This window comes from Labrus mixtus, chromosome 18 (genome assembly GCF_963584025.1).
Source record: "Labrus mixtus chromosome 18, fLabMix1.1, whole genome shotgun sequence".
NCBI lineage: Eukaryota > Metazoa > Chordata > Actinopteri > Labriformes > Labridae > Labrus > Labrus mixtus.
Window position 1 is genome coordinate 17,927,664 of NC_083629.1, and position 15,718 is coordinate 17,943,381.

General features: G+C 42.1%; 1 protein-coding gene across 1 annotated transcript in view; it reads left to right on the forward strand.

Moving 5' to 3' along the window:
* The first annotated feature begins 1,194 nt into the window (after positions 1-1,194).
* Positions 1,195-15,718, forward strand: part of crip2 (cysteine-rich protein 2) — a 517,344-nt gene continuing 502,820 nt past the window's right edge. The window contains exon 1 of the mRNA XM_061062325.1: positions 1,195-1,201. The gene's annotated coding sequence lies outside the window, so the exon portion shown is untranslated. The remainder of the gene's footprint in view (positions 1,202-15,718) is intronic.

Sequence of the window (15,718 nt, forward strand, 5' to 3'; positions counted from 1 at the left end):
AATCCCTTTGGTGATTGGCTTGTTTGCTTCAGTATATAAAGGCATCCGTATTGATTCCAATCTGTTTCATAATCAGCTAAAAACTCTTCACATGAACTAAACCACCAAGAGATACCCAGATATTATTGGACCTTTTAATCAAGAAAAAAAGAACAATAGAGGGATTATTCACAAACAGTGCAATAGAGGCTTCACCTTAAGAAATGAAAATACAATCAATTATAAAATAAACTAACATATTAACAGATGCTTCAATATAGCAAACCTGCTACATCCCAAGATGATTCCCATGTACACAGGCTACACTTCTCAAAAGCTTGCGACCTGTGGCTCCTTTGCTGCATGTCATTCACCACTCCAGCCACTGTCCCATCTCTCTTACCCTAAACCAAAATAAAAGTCCAAATACATTGGCTCACAGTAATTCTGCTGGAGGGAGTGAGGAGTGATTTCATCAGTCTATGGTACACACTTTATCTTGTCCATATGTAAAACCTCTCTGGAAAAGAGTGGGCTAACTAGATTTGGAAACTCTGTATACCTGACATTCTCTTTCACCTTTTGTACCTTTGGGTGTCAGTAAAAACAATGACATAATGCTGGTTCCAGAGGAATACCGCCAACATATTATTCCCTTTTAACATCATAACATTAAACTATTTATGCTGAATGGAGACAATTACTTTTACTATTAAGGCTAAGAAGACAACAGGAAAAAATACTGGGAAAACTTGGATTGCTTTAAACATACAGACCCTTATATATCCTTTACTGTACGTCTGAATGCCTCTGTGTACACGATGCCTGTGTTTAATTTGTAATTTGACTAATCGTGTTCATGACCCAACCATCATGTGGTCTACATTCAATTAAAAAAAGAACAAAAGTTGTTTTGGAGTGAAAAAATCTGGAAGCTTGGGAAATTCTGGGAATTTATTATGCCTACACTCCCCACTGCAACCTGAGGGCCTCTTCCTGCCTGTGGTGGAGCTTAAAATCACAACTAAACCCACATTTAGCTCTGTCAGCTATTAGCTCCTTGCACACACTTAAGTTAATGGAAAATAGTGCTGCTGTGTGTGTGTGTGTGTGTGTGTGTGTGTGTGTGTGTGACAATTACAAACCTGCTCCAGAGGGTAAAAAAAGGATGCGGAGGGGAGTTGAGGTAGGAGAGGTGAGCTGTAGAAGAAGAAGAAGAGAGAGATTGAAGTGAGAGGAAGATGGGCGCATGAAGAGTCTTGAGAAAAAGAGCCTCCTTCTCGCTCTTACCTCTAGAGGGGACACTATTCTCTCTCTCTCTCTCTCTCTCTCTCTCTCTCTCTCTCTCTGCCTTTTTCTAGGCTACCTCCTCTGTTGCGTTCATGGCACATCTTCCTGGTATGTCAGCCCAACCCCCCTCCCCCCCCCCCCTTCACGGCCTCCTTGGAGAGCGTCATTAGGCCCTCCTGGAGGGGAGTCAAGAATATAATGCGAGAGGGGCCACCTTCTAAAAAAGAGCCCAGTGGAACCTTTTCTCCTTGTGTCGTCCCCTCATTAACACTTTCAGACTTCAATCTCACCTCTTCCTCTTCTCTTATGTTGCTCCAGCTCGTGCAGGGAGCCCATTTCTTGCTGGTGGGGCAGAGAGTCGTCACAGCCATCTCCTCCCACGCCCCGGGCTTCGTACCTCCACCTTCCTCTGAGATGGACTGATGAGAGGATAACAAAAGGACCTGGAGGGTAAAGAAACTCCTCTCCTCATGGCCTTGGCCCTGAAGACCACCTTTCCATTTTGTAGCCTGTGAAAGTAGGGCTTTTCATCTCAAAAGATCAACACATTTCTCTCCTGCAGGCACCTACACCATTTCTCTCTCCCATTTTCTCCCCCCCCCCTCTCTCTATACACCTCTCTTTCTTACTCCTTGCCAAATGGGAAAACTGTCCTTGGTTGGATTCTGTTTTTCAAAGGATTCAATTCTCCTTTGTACACACTTGATCTGACCCTGTGACAGGCATTAAGTGTGTCCTCTCCCTGATACAGAGGGCTCGTGCTCTGTGTGCTGATGGACACGGACCATTATCACACAAAGGCACACACTCTCCCACACACAAGCATCGAGTCATGGACATGCCATACATTTGTATGCATACACATGCCACTCAAATGTATATGCACGCAAGCTGCCACACATAACGGACAAGCTTTGTGGCCTGTACTGAGAGAGGCTGTGATCGAGGTTTTAGAGCGTGAGATATGTGCTGCCGAACACAAACTAATGACTGACAACAGCAGTAGAGCTGAAGAGGTCACAGGAGAGAAGCAGTAAAATCTGAAAGCGCCTGAACCGTGACGAGAGATGAGAGTAGGTATTAGCCGCTACACATAGTACAGCAAAAAGCTAAATCTTTGGGTCATTTAAGGGCAGCCAGATGAGCTAAAGGTATTGGTGTGTGTGCAGTATACAACCTGTTAGTGCAATATTGTGTTTTTATTTTGTGGTTTAAGTATAACTTTTTTCTAAATGTATTTATCCATATCTCTTTTTAAGTCATCTGCACTGGTAAGGATCCAATTTGTATTGCTGTGCTTGCTGCTGCATTACAATGACAATCTATCTATATGAAGCCTTTTTCATGTTTTCACTCCTAAAAATTGTTCTAGAAAATTTTAGCTAGTCTGAACCTGAAATCTTTGCTGTTGTTTTTTTTCACACATGCACCTCACAGCGGTACACTTTCCCTTTTGGATAGGAGGGGGAGTCTCAGGAGGCAAGCCATGAATGGATGAGTTCAACCCTACAACAGTTTTGTGCTTTTGTATCAGTATGAAATATTCACAATATCTGCATAAGAAAAGAGAAGAACATACTGCAGAACAGAAAATACTGTATAATGACGCAGTTTCATTACGTGCATGCGGCACCAGTCGTGCACTAAGCAGTCTTTTGTCATATATATAGCCACGATCCCTCACGTTCATGGAGAATTTTCCTGAATATTTCCTGATGCGTTCTCTCAGTTCACAATTCTACAATTCACTTAGCAGACACTTTTATCCAAGGGACGTACATCAGAGAGTAAGTACGACACAAGCAAGGATCTAGAAAGGAGAAAATGTCAAAAGTGCAAACAAACCGCTTTAAGTCAGATCGGACACAGGTGCTGACAGGCAATGCACTGAGGCAAAGCACAATATGCACAGTTATTTAACCTGACTTCACACAAAAAATGTCCTCTGGGGCTAGCAGGAATCATTCTGGGTCAAGCAGGAGTGAAAAATGTGGCTGTTAGTATTCCAACATGCAGCTCACCCTGAATATGTGAGGACTTTTTCAGGAGTTTTTGGTATGTGTGAAAGCACCATAGATTATCTACTTACATATCATGGACTTGAGTCAGACATGGGTTATTACCTGATGACTTCACATATAAAGTCTGCTTCTCCTATGACTTAAACTCCAGTGTTTGTGACTTTACTAGGAATTCAAAAACTCAAAACCACCAACAGTGGGCAGAGTCAAGCTACAGTCTACACTGAGAGAACAGTGAACATGTTAACCAACATCTAAAGACAGTGCAATAAAGGTGTGAAAACTTAGAGAACAAATATAAGGTAACAGGAATATGGTCATTCCACCTGCTGGATTATGACTCAAGCTGGGGGGCAATTTAAGTTTTTAATATCTACAGAAATTAAACTCTTTGGAACCATGATGCTACAACATAAATCTAATACTATTTTCTAAAGAACAAATGAAATCTCAACACTAACATATGCCTTGTACCGCAGAAGAAGTTCAAAATAATATAAAACAAGTTAGTTATTGGACTCAAATTTCAAATACATAAAATTGGGATGAAAACCCTCTGTGTGTTTGACAAGGAAGACTCATCCGGACCGTCAAAGTAGTGACTAGGCCCCACATGGTTTTGACTGATTCAAATGTGTTTCTCATTCCAAATCTTGAGTTATAAAGAAAGGAACTGAACACGGAGCTGTTCATGTATAACTGAGACAACGACAATGCGATGAAAGAATACGCTGCAGTGAGCCTTTGGTTTCCACTCAGATATGAAGAGGTCAATTGCAGCCTCTGTGCTCACACATAATACATTCCTTCAAACCAGATGCACAAGTATACATATGAATGTAACCTTAAGGACAGAAATACAAATTAAAATCAAACTAAACAACTTCCAGAGAGTTTTGTTTTGAGAAGTTTACGTCCAGACAAAAGGAAACTGGCCCCTGTCTGCTCTGATTGGTTTCCTCCATCACTTGTTCCTGTCTGTATTCTCTGCTCTACCTGTCTTTTCTCAATGCTCTTTAATTTCCTGTGATTTCTCCCTTGTTGCTGTGTCTCACGGCCGATACAAAAACCCAGCGAGTGTTGAAAAGGCAAAAAAACGAGTGAAAGGGAAGACGGAAGAATGCGTTTGATTAGCGCAAGTTTTGCTGTTCGTGGCAGCCTTGTCTGAGAGCCTCGGAGCCATTGTGTTTCCTCGTGCATGTGTGAACGTTGGAACGAGCAGAGAGGCTAAAAAAAGACAGCCATGGGAAACATGCACACTGACATTTCTTAATCAAATATGGCAATCAGGGGGCCAACCAACAGCGTACCATTTGCAATCCCTTTTAATTCATAATCAAAAGCCGAGCAAATGAGGGAGAAATTGAGAAAGAGAGAGAGGAGAGGGGGTAGAGTGAGGGAGAAGGAAAGAGATGCAGGTCATTACATCTCTTTTTACTGGCCCCGATGAGAGCCATGTAGAATTAATCAGAGGCCATTAGGCTGTATTTACTTACCACTGCAGGGGCTCACATCTCTCTCTCCCTCTCTGGATACAAACCCTGATAGGATCCCGCTCTGCCCCGACCCTGTAGCACAAGATGGAGGGCAGCTAAGAATGAGGGCATAACGAGAGTGATCCTGAGAGTTTGCGTGTGAGCGTGCACGTGAGCTTGTGCGTGTGTGTATTCCTGGACATTATGCTGCATCAGGTGGGTGCTGTGTTACAGAGAGGAGACGAGGAGCTGGAGAGATGCTCTTAAATCAGAGTGTGTAATCCCCTGTGGGGTCAGCCCGAGGCCTCTGATGTTGACTCACAACTCAGGCTGTCACACATCTCTCTCCCTCTCTCTCTCTCCTAATGCACCGCTGCCATTACTCACCCAGGGCGTGCCAGGGCCAAAATCTACACAATAATGGGCCCAGGTCCCTAAAAACGTCTTGGTATCACTGAGCCATACCATTTTAAATAGCAAACCTTTTCTTAAAGAGAAAGCTTTAAAAGCTCTAACTAATGGAGCATTTTATAGTTAACTAATATGTTATGAACACTTTATAGATCATTATGCACACAAAAATAACATCTTAAGGGTGCTAGTCCTTTTTGCACTTTTCGATGGCTTCAACTCTCAATCGGCAACCAACTGGTGGAGACCATCCCCTATTCTCTCATCCACACAGCAACAATATGTAGGCATTAGGTTTGGTGCGTTTTGTGCCCACTGAAGGTCTCTGAGTCACAATGCACTATTGTAAAACACATTGTGCTGCTACGCCTCCCCCTCCTCATAGACAAAGTGCATTTGTTTACAAGCAGATTGTGTGAAGCCGACAAAGATGTCATGTGAAGGCAACCAGCCATGTTGACTGACACGGTACATTAATATTACCGGATCGTGTGCAAGTATGACTCTGCAAGCGTCTTCAGCTCGTTGTTTGCAAACTGTATGTGGAGCATGTGTTCAACTGGTGCCATGATATCTTTGGGCCGTGGCTCCATGGCTGCATTGGAGAGGGTAATTTATTGTGCTAGTTGAGATAGGTTTGTAAGGTTCCAAACTTATAAAGCCAACTTAAAATAAGGTAAAGGAAATAAACAGCGTTTGGCGCATGACGGATTTATTTATTAATTTGTATGCAAACCCGAGACAAAACTTCTGTTATATTAATTTCTGCACCGGGTAAAGCTGCTAAAAATGAGACAATGATGATTCAGATAATGATACAGACTAAGGATACGCCACGATCTGTTAGAAATCATATCTCCATGGATATACACTCTGCTTCTTGCATGGTCAGTCTATCATTTCTCTTCTTAGCTTCATCCATCACCATCCTGTTCCTCTTAGCCTCAGCCATTGTATCAAACCAAAGATGGGCTAGATGACCTCGGCCCACTGCCAAAGTGACATACTGCAGTAAACAGGCAATCGGGCTGCACTGTGTGCATGGGAGAGACGCCATTCTCCCTGTTGAGAGTTAGGACTCAAAATGAAGATGTGTGTTCAAAGTACCACCTCTGTCAAAGCAATAGCCAATCACAGTTCAGGTTGTTTGGGGGTGACTTTTGGGGTGGCCATCAGATTTCCAGGTTGGCCCAGGCCACCTGATCCTCCCCTGACATCAAAACATTTCAAATTATCTTTGAATGCTAACTATTATATATCCTATATTGCCATGTTGTTGATTTGAGTTTTTACTGGCTTTAAAGCAACAAGACTAGTCTATTTAAAGTCGTAAAAGGGTTCATTGTAGAGGGGTCTCTTTAATATAAAAAAAAAGAAAGTCATTTTAGAGAACAATACAAACAAATCAAAGGTATTTTATAACAACCACAAAGCTTTCCTCTTACCTTTATGTTTTATAAATTTCTCCATTGTGGGATGAATGAAGGTTTATCTTATCTTCCTACCAATGAATCGTTTATTTATCTATGAAGTTTGATATGACTGAACATTTATTAAACAATAAGATATAATAAAGCTTTATAAAGTGTGCCTGACTGGAAAGGGATACATACTTTGCTTCTGCAAGGTGTAATATTGAAACCAGCATTTCAAAGTATGTACACAGGGCTTCCTAGTTTTTTTTTTTTAAGTTTTTTTTTTACATGTGATCTCCTCAAATTACAACTTGATGGTCAGCTCTCAGCGACCACAGAGGTTAGAGACGGAACTTCAAAGCCACAAACGCTGGCTGACCACGCCATTACAGCACAAAACAACTGATAGTGAGACAAAGCAGGCTGAGCATACTTTCTGTGGGCGATATGAGCAAACAGTTAATGACGTTTACTCAAGATTACGCAGGCTCACCACCAAAGGAGTCTGTCTGAAAAAGAGAAAGAGCAAGCAGAGAAGAGAAATAAGGGACAGAACAAAAGGAAACACTTTAGTCATTTAGTCTGCATTGTTGTTTGTCTGTTTGTTGGGTGTGTCGGAGGAGTGGAGGAATGCTGTGTTTAGAAGTGAATAATTTGCTCGGGATTTGAATGGCACATGGACTCAGCTCTAGCTGCACACAAAGGCAAGTGAAGAAAAACATTTTGTGAATAAAAGATAATTTAAGTAGAAGGAAATGTCCTTAAACAGTATCGCTCATCAAGGGATTCAATAAGCTGATTTAAAAACAAAGAAATGGTTTTTCATGTAATTCATGTTGAGTGGAACATGCTGATTGTGTTTCGTGAATTTTGCTGCATGAATTGAACAAGTCTAGGAAGAAGTCTAGTCTACAAGTGAGAGAAGACACACAAAAAAAAAAATAACTAGGTGTTTTAATTCTCATTTTGGCAGTCTTGTTTCTGCGATGTTAGCGTCTCAATTTGGCGGTTTTTCTTTTCACCTCTAGCAGAATGGGTCAATCCATCTGAACCAGAAACAACTGAGGGAGAAAAACATGAACATAAATAACTTACTCATCACCAAAGTTCCCTGGAAGTAACAGAACAACAGTTTCTAAAGTTCCAATACCCTAGTTGTTTTAGTTTGTAAGTATATTTGGTTTAGATCAATGTTTATAGAGAAATCATAGCAGAGGAGTGAAGTAGTTTGAAAAAAGTTACAACACAACCAAGAAATATTCTTTATCTAAGTTGGCATCAAGAATTTGTTAACAGTTCAGCTGCTTATTGACCATGGACTTGCATCTCTCCTTTACAAGATTATCTGATATGGATCTCGAGTTTTCCCTCCTTTATATTAAGTCCACATGACAACTGTAACTTGCTTCGGGTGATTTTGTTTGCGTTGTTTTCTACATCTCACAAACCTAGCTAACTAGCAAATGTTACTCTAAGGTTATTCTTGTGAAAATGATTCTTGTGAAAAGGTTAAAGGTCAATGAAGAAGACTTGTGGGACTGACGATGCTGAGCACAGAATGCAGAAACAAGCTATGAGAAAAACAAGCTAAGCAGCGGCGCCGCAGGAAACTGGTTTATAACTTTAAAATCAGACCATCGACTAACTTCGTGTTACATTTTTACCGATCCAGGAGTCCACCGACCGATGCACTCAGATCTTTAACATTAAGAACGGTTCATTTCTTAAACTGCTATACTCATTTCACCCACTGCTTGATAATAACAAATATATTTGAATAAAAAGTAGTTTGTTTTATACATTTTGGCCAGTGTTTTTCAAAGTGGGGTTCCTGACCCTCAGTGGGGTTGCCAGGGAGCGCTAAGGGTTTTTGAATAGTTGTAGGAAACAAAAAAAGAATAAACTGCTTCCATTTGAAAATATATCCTTAGATGTTAATAATCACTACATATCAAAATCTGTGTTGTTTTTCCACGCCAATGTTTCCTATGTGCAAAAAAGAATGATTCACAAGATGATATAGTTTGAATAACTAAATGTAAAAATGTTTTGAAGTCATAGGTTTAATTTTTGACATTGCCATCGTAATGTCATTTTAAGGGATTTTAAAATCATTGCAAAGCTTTAAAGGCTTTAAACTGTTACAGGGGCCATGACATGTCAAAGTTTGAGATCCCCTCTTGGCAACTCAGATTAAATTTTGAGCATCACAGCAGCATTATTATCATTATTATTTTTTTTTACCTCTGTTGTATTGGTGGGCTCAGAGAACTTAAATAAAACATATAAAACATAAAATAAATCTTAATACTGCTTTAAATGGCAGGTTGACATTTTATTGTATTGTTTGTGATATATATGAACCGCCCTTTTTAAAGTAATTTAATAAGCAGGGTGCCTTACAGAAAAGGACAATTTTAAGGAACAGTAAAGATTTTCACTGGATACATAATCATGTACACTGTGTGAAATGAAAGCTTTCCTCTAGCCACAAATGCTCAGGCCGGGTGTGTATATCTAGTGGGTGTTTCTGTGTGCGACCTGAAGCTCCCACACCTTTAAACACTAAAGTTTACTTCTAACTCTCCTCCTCCTCCTCCCCCCCCCCCCAACAAACACAGAGCCAGACGTCTGTCTCCGCCACACAGATACGACTGCAGCCTTGCTGTAAAAAGGCACCTCGACAACTGCAGCTGATTCCTCCCAGAACGTGTAATTTTCTCATTTAGCTCACAAGCGTTCAGCCCGACACCAATTAGCACGGGGCCCTGACCTCGGATGTCTGTAGCAGTAGGCATGGCAGCACCACGTGGAGCACCTCAATCAGCCGCTCGCACCCTCTTTTCTATTTTCCAGCCATCAAATCATCGCCGTATACATAATTCATACACCTCAGATTTGGAGGTTTATTATAACCCCTCTCTAACGCTGAGAGTATGATTATATCTTTAACTTTATTAAAAAAAATAGGATGAGCTGAGTTCCATCTACATGTCATCTTTCAAGAACCCTTTCTTAGACTCAGTGACAATTGTTCTAAGAGCCTTATATTATGTGATTTCTACATTATACAGCCTTACCATACAATGTAGTTATAGAGAACTGCACACTATAATGATTTAAATTCAAACAAAGAGATTGTAGATATAAATGTGTGTGTAGATATGCAGACAATACCTATTTTTATTTCTCCTCGCCATGTTATGCAATACCAACACTCACCATAGGGGGGTGGGGTCATACCAAAGTGCTTCAGATGTCACCCATGCCCTCTGAATATGAGAGAACCATGAATGTCAATGAGGTGGGTGTAAAGCACTATGGGGACTATCTCCATCTAATAGAGAGATGAAATGAAACTTTGATAAGAGGGAAAATTGGAAGCAGAATCAGAGTTTTTCTATTCAGCTATGGGATGGAGGCAAGTATATTATAGGAAATAATGACAGCATGCTAAATAAACTAGTAATTTCTCCTAGAGATTTTGTATTTCTTATCCTGACACTCCTTTTAGTAATTAATCTGTAATGTGACTGCACAGACGTGTGGTATTGAAAGGCTACAATTAGATGAACTACAGCTGTTTTGTCATTAACCTCTTGTGCTCATCTTGTTGTAGAAATCCACATTTAGTGGACTCGCATTACACCTGATTAGTTTCCTGATGCACTTATTTTGATTTAATTTGATGATGTTTGCACTCATCATGCATACGTGTGTGTTTACATATGTATATGTATGCATGCGTATGCAAGTGCACGTGTGTGCGTTCACATGTGTAAGTGTGCAGCATGCACATGTCTCTCCTCCTTGACGTCTTCTGTGCTCCCCACCAGGCAGCTCTTGGCCTCCTCCTTCCATTGCTAAGAAACCATCCATTCTGTGTGAGTAATCAGAGCTGTGCCTCCAGGAGCCCAGCCAAGCCTCTCATCCTTGGGCTGCTCAAGAGCTGCTTTAATTAACCATCATACCACAGATGGGATCAATTTTTTCCCCACCCCCTCTTTCTTTCTTGCTCTCTCTCTCTCTCTCTTTCTGTCTCTCTCTCACTCTCCCTCTCTCCTTCTATCTCTGCTGCTTCTTTCCTGCACCCTTCGTCTCCCATACACAAGCCCCATAATTGCACTGGAACAGTGCCAGCCGCCAGTTGGGCCCCAGACTGCAGGCCTCTCCTCTCCCTCTGTTCTCCTCCTCAGCCCCTGGCCTCACCTGCTCAATACCTTATTAGTGTCAGGATCTGGAGAGAGCCATCGCGGATTAACTAAAGAGATGTGAGATTGATTTCTGCCCCTGCAGATAGAATTGAAGTTTTCCTTCTTGTGTGTGTGCATACGAGTCTCTCTCTCTCTCTGTGTGTGTGTGTGTGTGTGTGTGTGTGTGTGTGTGTGTGTGTGTGTGTGTGTGTGTGTGTGTGTGTGTCGACGAGAGACAGAGACTGTAAAAGAAAAGATGCTTCAAACAGAGAAAAGCATCTTTTAGTCTGCTACCTGGAACATACTGTACACATGTGCACATGCATGTTGAATGTTTTTGTGCATTACTATTCTGTAGTACATAGAAGGGTTTTTGAAATAAGGGTTTGCTAATTTGCTATTGAAAGAACCCACTTGAGCCTCTGCCTCTCTCACAACAAATTAATCCCCCCTCCGACATCCCTTCATTGGTTTTCATGTGACGTTATGAAGAAACTAGACAGACCCTAGTGTAGAGAGAGAGAGAGATCCTCTGTCCACACACATGAACACACACAGGAGGAAACATACATGCACGCCCACCTTCACCTAAGTCCAATTTCAAATTCTAATCTGCTGCAGTAATAGTCAGAAGAAATGACCTGTTCTTTGACATGCTTTCACACATAAAATAGCGCCCTATTGATTATTCATGGCTCTGCACGGCTATATGTGTGTCAACGAGGTCTCAGAGGCAGCCAGTTGGGCGAGAGATTAACATCTATTTCAGAGATAGGTGAATTTGTGGAGGATGAGAGGTGGAGCGAGGTAGTAGGTGGGGGTGGGCGGCGTGTGTGTGTGTGTGTGTGTGTGTGTGTGTGTGTGAGGGGTGGATGGTTGTCTCCTCAGGATTGTGCTGTAATCACAGGCCTCCGTCTGCATGGCACATCTCAAGAGTGGTGTCAGCTGGGCTCTCTTCTGTTTGCTAATAGCGGGGGGTCAGGCCTCTCTCACAAAGAGGTGCGTTTGATCCCCAGGTACGGGACACGCAGGGAGAGAGGTGACATGGCTGAATACTAACAGGGCGAGACACACGGCTACTTATCTTTTATTTGATGTGTGTGTGTGTGTGTGTGTGTGTGTGTGGATAAGTTTGACATCCAAATAGGGTTTGTGTTTGTAGGCTAACTGTGAGCTCAGTGGGTTTAAAACTTGTACTGTGGATGCATTTGTCCCAAGGTTTAAAACAGTAATGATACTATTTGTGTACTTTTACCTCTAATACTAATGATAATAATAACTAATATGCCTACAGCCGATATAACAGACGTGGTTCTAACTAGCCTTGAGCACAAAAAGAAACTTTTTGGAACAAATTCATCGTGCTCTTGTTGTCATGTGATGGCAGGTGCATTGCCTTTGTGTGTTACAGCTGCTGAATTGTAGTGTGCTGTTTGTGCGTTTGTATAACAGCCATTGTGGTGGCGGTTGTGTAGCAGTTCATGGGTCCCAGGGCCCAGCTGCCAGAGAGTGGCAGAAGAGTCAGACATCATTGTGGTGTGATTTCCTCCTCTCCTTGCAGATGGAGTGTTTTGTCAGAGCGAGGGCCACTGTGATTGCCTCTTCGCCGACGGTGTCAGCCCAGGATAATACTGCAGCCGCCCCCCCCACACCCCCCCCCCCCCCCCCACCCCCCCCAACAGCAGGAACAAAACAGGATCAGCGCAATCCATTTTCTTTTTCTCTGCCAAAATGGAATAATTTCACAGAGACAATCCCTGGTAGTCTCCAAAGCCCAGTGAAAATCAAAAGACAACCATTATGGCGAAAAATCGTGAAAGAGGTGTTCCACCTTTCCCCCCTTGGCTCTGCCAAATACTACACCCAGCTCCAACCAACAAGCCCCAGATAGACAATGAAAGTGGATTGAAGCAAAGCTAGCAATCTGACAAAACAGAGCACTAAGGCGACACATGAAAGATGCATGCACACAGACTGCAGATGAAGAAACATCACAAAGAGTCTCCAGTTTGGCCTCTTGCACACTCAGATCTTTACATTGAAAATATGGTGCTTCTATTAGTTCATACATCTGCAGCAATCCCAGTTCTATGGCAACCTGCCCTTTACAATCCTAATGACACTTCAGCAGAGTGTGGCGCTGAGAGAGGGCGGGCGCAGGGAGGCTTTCCCTCCGAAAGAGCTGAGAGCATCTTATTGGGAAAAAGGGGCTAAGAGTGTTGTTGTGCTGCCTGACTCCATATTCTCGGGTCATAGATATTCAAGAAGTGCGCCGCCCTTTTCCGTTCTCTCTTTTCTTGTTTCCATAAGACATCAAAAGCTACAGGAGTCCTATAGTTAGACACCTGCAAACGTGCAGAGATCGGGGTGTGATGGGTCTTGAGCTTAACGTTTTATAAGATTGCTTTTCATACTAAAGGGATAGTTCAAGTTTTTTAAAGAAGGTCGCATGGTAAAAACATGGTACCAAAGGAAAGGGCTGCGATGAAGTGAAAAATATATACTGTATATAAAAAGTTTTTTATTCATGAAGGACTTTTTTAAAGTGGTAAAAGTAGATGTTTCGCACGACCTAGTGTAAAGCTCTACAAAGCTCCCGTGTTTGTACCCCTGAAGGCTTCTAAGTACCTCATACAACCCCACTTCAGAAAACCCAGACTTTCCCCTTTAGGTGTAACAGAACCGTACTCAAAGTTTAGGCAGGAATCTGTTATTTTAGATAGATCAACACTTAAGTTCTTAAGGTCATTAGAAGATCAAATCCGAGGATTTGCAATCTTTGTGTTCAGAACCGTCTAGGAAATGAGCATCAGGTTTTGTTTGAATGGAGGTTTTAGAACACATCGACCCATCTTTGAAAATTATAGACGCCTTTTCTTAAGTAACATTTGATCTAACATTTGTTTTAACATTTGATGTAAAATAGAACGTGAAAAGAGAAATGATCAAATTCTACTTCTAAATACTTTTAAGAGAAATAACTCCTCACATATTTCTCGAGAACTTGTCTCGACACATGACATGATGTTAGAAGCTCTGCTATGCACAGGTGCTTGACGGACAATGTCGGAGTAGTTATTGTACAGTGTGAATGAATGAAGAGTGATTGAGTGCAGTACTCCACGGCACCTATATAAAGCACAAGTATTGCAATGTGAGGGCCAAAGAAAGAGAGGGAGAGAGAGCTGCAGAGGGCCTAAATGAGGTGAAGGGAAGTGGAAGTGTCCGGTAGGGGGTCTGCTGCTGCTGTGGGAAGAGAGAGGGAGAGGAGGAGGAGGAGGGGGGGTGAGGGAGCTTGGGGGGAGGAGGGGGAGTCGCTCTCTGCAGCGCCTGGGCCAATGCATGAGGGGTTTGGGGCTAAGTGTCTCATCAGCATCCAACTCAGGTGCTGCCGGGGCCCACGCACTAACTATGCCCTGACTTGATTGTAATTGCCTGAATTCGACTCCCGCTGCTCCCTCCTGGCAATATCACAGGCACATTTAACTCCAGAGAGCCTGGGGTCCGTGCAGCGGGGCCACAGAGAGCAGCTGACGGCTGACTGTCGGAGCCTGTGGCTGCAGGGGGATCCTCTCCTCTGCTGTCTGCTTAGCGGGGGGAGGGTCACAGGTGCATGTACCCCCCCCCCCCCCCCCTTTCTTCTTCTTCTCTGGGTGTTTGTGAACATGAAACAAGCATCGGTTGTACTCTAACAGTGATGGCATGAGCACGGCAGAGGTATTTGCTGTTTTAATATTGCCCCCACCCATCCTAAAGCCACTTGTTCCTAAAAGCACTACAGTTCTGCACTGGTGCGACTAAGTATTCAAGTGTTATTGTTGTTGTTGTTTCTCCAGAACATGTTACTGCATAAAAGGAGAAAAATCAAAAGGTCAGGTTGGGGGTTTGATCCCCGACCTCTGCTGTTCTTGTGTTAAAATGTCCTTGGGCAAAATGGTGAAACCAAAACTGCTCCCATATGCATCTCCATCAGCATGTGGTTAAATGCTGACTCTCAACACACGATAAACAACCTTAGTATCAAATAAGAGCATTCATAAATATTAGGAAGATAAATAAGATTGAGGGGAGAACATTTAGCTTAGTGGCCTTAACAATATACATACTAACATTAGTAAAAAATAAAGGTGATAGTGTTGATAAGAAAACCAAATCAGCAAAGTTTTTTTCATTAAACTTATTTTTGAAATGTTTCTGGTGTATCTACATGTTTTCACAGCCATAAATTATTTTACTTATTCTTTAAAACTCCACACAATCTGTAAAAAAAAATCTAACCCTCCTTTTTTCTTCAGCCTATGTTTTTCAAGTCCAATCCAGAGCAGCGTATTCACTTGATTGCCTCATATTGCCACCTACAGTACTTTCATTTTAGACACAGTTGTGAAAATCATTATCACGCTGCAGTTATGCTAATGTTTTTTTGGGGGGTCGAAAATTGCTCAAATCTGCTTCCGAAAAAGAACAAAACTCCTTCAGAGAAGCCAGAAATAATTGAATTAAAAAAAAAACACGAGTCCAACAGCAACAACTACGACTGTAAAGCACTTTCCCCCCCAAACAATGCATATGAATTTGGCTCAAACTGTGTAGTTGTAGAACATTCAAGCTGCTACATTTGAGTCCCTTTGTTTTGACATTTGTTAGTGACAAGGCCATGAATGAAGTACTTCCCTCTTATGCTGACAAAAGCCCTTATTGAAAAACAAGATGCAAAATTACCAGCAAAAATACATTTACCAGCAATAATTCGTAATGTTGGAGCTTTGGAAACTGCAGCAGGGTTAACTTTAAAAAGTTAGCCTGTGGTGCTCCTCATCCTGTGATAATAGGTCTGTCTGTAATGAAGAACAGGCTTGTTGCCAACAGGTGGTCTCTTTAAAAGACCAGAGCCACAGCACTCAGGATGGAGGAAAAAAAAACTGCCATGGCAA